Source organism: Oncorhynchus clarkii, chromosome 9 (genome assembly GCF_045791955.1).
Source record: "Oncorhynchus clarkii lewisi isolate Uvic-CL-2024 chromosome 9, UVic_Ocla_1.0, whole genome shotgun sequence".
In the NCBI taxonomy this organism is placed as follows: domain Eukaryota; kingdom Metazoa; phylum Chordata; class Actinopteri; order Salmoniformes; family Salmonidae; genus Oncorhynchus; species Oncorhynchus clarkii.
In genome coordinates, this window is record NC_092155.1 from 4,335,492 (window position 1) to 4,342,157 (window position 6,666).

General features: G+C 40.8%; 2 protein-coding genes across 3 annotated transcripts in view; one reads left to right on the forward strand and one right to left on the reverse strand.

Moving 5' to 3' along the window:
* The window catches only part of LOC139415790 (phosphatidylcholine:ceramide cholinephosphotransferase 2-like), a 742,387-nt gene that overhangs the window by 393,910 nt on the left and 341,811 nt on the right, over positions 1–6,666 (forward strand). The gene's annotated exons all lie outside the window — the stretch shown is intronic.
* LOC139415792 (galactose-specific lectin nattectin-like) overlaps positions 1–6,666 on the reverse strand; it is a 1,187,935-nt gene that overhangs the window by 32,628 nt on the left and 1,148,641 nt on the right. The window lies entirely within an intron of this gene.

The following is a 6,666-nucleotide window of genomic DNA, read 5'->3' on the forward strand; positions in this document are numbered from 1 at the left end:
TAATACAACTACACACACAGCCCCATACTACTAATACAACTACATATACTACTAATACAACTACATACACAGCCCCATACTACTAATACAACTACACATACAGCCCTATACTACTAATACAACTACACATACAGCCCCATACTACTAATACAACTACACATACAGCCCCATACAACTAATACAACTACACATACAGCCCCATACAACTAATACAACTACACACACAGCCCCATACTACTAATACAACTACACATACAGCCCCATACTACTAATACAACTACACACACAGCCCTATACTACTAATACAACTACATAACTACTAATACAACTACACATACAGCCCCATACTACTAATACAACTACACACACAGCCCTATACTACTAATACAACTACATATACTACTAATACAACTACACACACAGCCCCATACTACTAATACAACTACACACACAGCCCCATACAACTAATACAACTACACATACAGCCCTATACTACTAATACAACTACACATACAGCCCCATACTACTAATACAACTACACACACAGCCCTATACTACTAATACAACTACATATACTACTAATACAACTACACACACAGCCCCATACTACTAATACAACTACATATACTACTAATACAACTACATATACAGCCCCATACTACTAATACAACTACACATACAGCCCTATACTACTAATACAACTACACATACTACTAATACAACTACACATACAGCCCCATACAACTAATACAACTACACATACAGCCCCATACTACTAATACAACTACATATACTACTAATACAACTACACACACAGCCCCATACTACTAATACAACTACACATACAGCCCCATACTACTAATACAACTACACACACAGCCCCATACTACTAATACAACTACACATACAGCCCCATACTACTAATACAACTACATATACTACTAATACAACTACACACACAGCCCCATACTACTAATACAACTACACACACAGCCCCATACTACTAATACAACTACACACACTACACACACAGCCCCATACTACTAATACAACTACACACACAGCCCTATACTACTAATACAACTACACACACAGCCCTATACTACTAATACAACTACACATACAGCCCTACTACTAATACAACTACACATACTACTAATACAACTACACACACAGCCCTACTACTAATACAACTACACATACAGCCCTATACTACTAATACAACTACATATACTACTAATACAACTACACACACAGCCCTATACTACTAATACAACTACATATACTACTAATACAACTACACATACAGCCCTATACTACTAATACAACTACACATACAGCCCCATACTACTAATACAACTACACATACAGCCCCATACTACTAATACAACTTCATATACTACTAATACAACTACACATACAGCCCTATACTACTAATACAACTACACATACTACTAATACAACTACACATACAGCCCCATACTACTAATACAACTACACATACAGCCCTATACTACTAATACAACTACACATACAGCCCCATACTACTAATACAACTACACACACAGCCCTATACTACTAATACAACTACATACACTACTAATACAACTACACACACAGCCCCATACTACTAATACAACTACACATACAGCCCTATACTACTAATACAACTACACATACAGCCCCATACTACTAATACAACTACACATACAGCCCCATACTACTAATACAACTACACACACATCCCTACTACTAATACAACTACACCTACTACTAATACAACTACACACACAGCCCTATACTACTAATACAACTACACACACAGCCCCATACTACTAATACAACTACACACACAGCCCTATACTACTAATACAACTACACACACAGCCCCATACTACTAATACAACTACACACACAGCCCTACTACTACTACAACTACACATACTACTAATACAACTACACACACAGCCCTATACTACTAATACAACTACACACACAGCCCCATACTACTAATAAAACTACACACACAGCCCTATACTACTAATACAACTACACATACTACTAATACAACTACACACACAGCCCCATACTACTAATACAACTACACATACAGCCCTATACTACTAATACAACTACACACACAGCCCTATACTACTAATACAACTACACATACAGCCCCATACTACTAATACAACTACACACACAGCCCTATACTACTAATACAACTACACATACTACTAATACAACTACACATACTACTAATACAACTACACACACAGCCCTATACTACTAATACAACTACAAACACAGCCCTATACTACTAATACAACTACACATACAGCCCTATACTACTAATACAACTACACACACAGCCCTATACTACTAATACAACTACACACACAGCCCTACTACTAATACAACTACACACACAGCCCTACTACTAATACAACTACACCTACTACTAATACAACTACATACACAGCCCTATACTACTAATACAACTACACACACAGCCCCATACTACTAATACAACTACACACACAGCCCTATACTACTAATACAACTACACACACAGCCCCATACTACTAATACAACTACACATACAGCCCCATACTACTAATACAACTACACATACTACTAATACAACTACACACACAGCCCTATACTACTAATACAACTACACACACAGCCCTATACTACTAATACAACTACACACACAGCCCCATACTACTAATACAACTACACACACAGCCCTATACTACTAATACAACTACACACACAGCCCCATACTACTAATACAACTACACACACAGCCCTACTACTACTACAACTACACACACATACTACTAATACAACTACACACACAGCCCCATACTACTAATACAACTACACACACAGCCCTATACTACTAATACAACTACACACACAGCCCCATACTACTAATACAACTACACATACAGCCCTATACTACTAATACAACTACACACACAGCCCTATACTACTAATACAACTACACACACAGCCCCATACTACTAATACAACTACACACACAGCCCTATACTACTAATACAACTACACACACAGCCCTATACTACTAATACAACTACACATACTACTAATACAACTACACATACTACTAATACAACTACACATACAGCCCTACATTACTAATACAACTACACACACAGCCCCATACTACTAATACAACTACACATACAGCCCTACTACTAATACAACTACACATACAGCCCCATACTACTAATACAACTACACATACAGCCCTACTACTAATACAACTACACACACAGCCCTATACTACTAATACAACTACACAACTACATACACAGCCCTATACTACTAATACAACTACACATACTACTAATACAACTACACACACAGCCCCATACTACTAATACAACTACACATACTGCCCCATACTACTAATACAACTACACATACAGCCCCATACTACTAATACAACTACACATACAGCCCCATACTACTAATACAACTACACACACAGCCCTATACTACTAATACAACTACACATACAGCCCTATACTACTAATACAACTACACATACAGCCCCATACTACTAATACAACTACACATACAGCCCTAAATTACTAATACAACTACACACAGCCCTATACTACTAATATATGTTGGCTGTTGATAAAACTCTGTGCAACTCACAGGGAGACCGGGGAAAATGTACTTCTTTCAACATTCTGTAGAACTTGATTTATTTGGGTCACAAAGGTAATAAACCAGGTGATGAGAGTAATATTTAGTTAAGGGAAATAAATAGTACATATAAATGTTATATAGCAGATGAGTAGCTTATGAAACTCATTCCTCGGCCTGACGTGTTGCCCCTAGTTGAAGAAGGCTAAGGGCGCGACGGGGTAGAGACTCTTCAGGAGGACGGAGGCAGAGCGGGGTTCAGAGTTTCAGCGGAATCAGGAGGAAGCGGTACTCGCCACACATGTACCACAAACGTCCTTTACAGTAAACATGAAGCAGTTGACTGCAACGTTTACATAGCTTCTTCTGATATGTCTGACTGAAATGACTCAAACATTCACGACTGTGCGCTTTTGATAGTAGCTTACCCTTCATGTGTCTTAAACTGTTCATTTTAGGTTGTTAAATGTACTGAATTATTGTTCTGAGAATTGTGCCCATTCTTCCAATTCCTTGGACATCAGCGGGCTGCCATGTAGCCCAAAATGCCTCTGTATATAGCGCACTACTTATACCTGGGGCCTATAGGTTTCAGTGAAAAGTGGTGCACTATGTAGGGATTAGGGAGCCATTTGTAACAAAGCCATTGGACAATGATAATTCAATGTCCTTATTTAATTTGTTCTAGGTTCATTTTGTTTTGAATGTCATAAGGAAGTGTGATTAGAATGTTCTCGTCACGTACCGTTCTCTCTAGATAAAGATGGAAAGCTGCCGACTGTAATGTAAACAGATTCTTCTGGCATCACTACTGTGCGTTGATAAAATACCCCAATCAAACGAGTAGTCTAAGCTACCGCAGTGGCTTGAGTTGACTGCAATAGATCGCTTTTCGGTCAACTATACCAAAAAACTATTCTGTCATTAAATGTGACTCCCGAGTAGCGCAGCGGTCTAAGGCACTTCAGCTCAGTGCTAGAGGCGTCACTGGCAATCCAGGCTGTATTGCAACCGGCCGTGATTGGGAGTCCCATAAGGCGGCACGCAATTGTCCCAGTATCGTCCGAGTTTGGCCGGTATAGGCAGTCATTGTAAATAAGAATTTGTTCTTTATTTTATTTCACCTTTATTTAACCAGGTAGGCTTGTTGAGAACAAGTTCTCATTTGCAACTGCGACCTGGCCAAGATAAAGCATTGCAGTGTGAACAGACAACACAGAGTTACACAGGGAGTAAACTCTTAACTGACTTGCCTAGTTAAAGAAAGGTTCAATTTAAACCAGTAGAAGCGACAGTGTGTGTAGGACTAATGAATGACCACAAGGTGGCAGTACATGCTCACCAAACCAAACTGTTCTGGTGTAACAGTACTGCTTCATTGCCACCACCTGGGCTCAAACCAGGGATCCTTTGAACTCATCAGCAACTATCACCCACAAAGAATTACCTGTCTATCGCTCCCCATGTGGAGTAAAGGAAACAACTAGGTCTCAGAGCGAGTGACGTCACCGATTGAATGCTACTAGCACACCGCTAACTGGCTAGTCATTTCACACCGCTAACTGGCTAGTCATTTCACACCGTTAACTAGCTAGTTATTTCACACCGCTAACTGGCTAGCCATTTCACACCGCTAACTAGCTAGTCATTTCACACCGCTAACTGGCTAGTCATTTCACACCGCTAACTGGCTAGTCATTTCACACTGCTAACTAGCTAGTGTTAAGCTCAGAGAGATGCAAGGGGAAGCTGGTCTCTAAAAAGCTGTTCCTATAGCAGGGTCTCTAAGGAGCTGTTCCTATTGCAAGGTCTCTAAGGAGCTGTTCCTATAGCAGGGTCTCTAAGGAGCTGTTCCTATAGCAGGGTCTCTAAGGAGCTGTTCCTATAGCAGGGTCTCTAGTCTCTAAGGAGCTGTTCCTATTGTAGGGTCTCTAAGGAGCTGTTCCTATAGCAGGGTCTCTAAGGAACTGTTCCTATAGCAGGGTCTCTAAGGAGCTGTTCCTATTGTAGGGTCTCTAAGGAGCTGCTCCTATAGCAGGGTCTCTAGTCTCTAAGGAGCTGTTCCTATTGTAGGGTCTCTAAGGAGCTGCTCCTATAGCAGGGTCTCTAGTCTCTAAGGAGCTGTTCATATTGTAGGGTCTCTAAGGAGCTGTTCCTATAGCAGGGTCTCTAAGGAGCTGTTCCTATAGCAGAGTCTCTAAGGAGCTGTTCCTATAGCAGGGTCTCTAGTCTCTAAGGAGCTGTTCCTATTGTAGGGTCTCTAAGGAGCTGTTCCTATAGCAGGGTCTCTAAGGAACTGTTCCTATAGCAGGGTCTCTAAGGAGCTGTTCCTATTGTAGGGTCTCTAGTCTTTAAGGAGCTGTTCCTATTGTAGGGTCTCTAAGGAGCTGTTCCTATAGCAGGGTCTCTAAGGAACTGTTCCTATAGCAGGGTCTCTAAGGAGCTGTTCCTATAGCAGGGTCTCTAGTCTCTAAGGAGCTGTTCCTATTGTAGGGTCTCTAAGGAGCTGTTCCTATAGCAGGGTCTCTAAGGAACTGTTCCTATAGCAGGGTCTCTAAGGAGCTGTTCCTATTGTAGGGTCTCTAAGGAGCTGTTCCTATAGCAGGGTCTCTAGTCTCTAAGGAGCTGTTCCTATTGTAGGGTCTCTAAGGAGCTGTTTCTATAGCAGGGTCTATAAGGAACTGTTCCTATAGCAGGGTCTCTAAGGAGCTGTTCCTATAGCAGGGTCTCTAGTCTCTAAGGAGCTGTTCCTATTGTAGGGTCTCTAAGGAGCTGTTCCTATAGCAGGGTCTCTAAGGAACTGTTCCTATAGCAGGGTCTCTGAGGAGCTGTTCCTATAGCAGGGTCTCTAGTCTCTAAGGAGCTGTTCCTATAGCAGGGTCTCTAGTCTCTAAGGAGCTGTTCCTATAGCAGGGTCTCTAGTCTCTAAGGAGCTGTTCATATAGCAGGGTCTCTAGTCTCTAAGGAGCTGTTCCTATA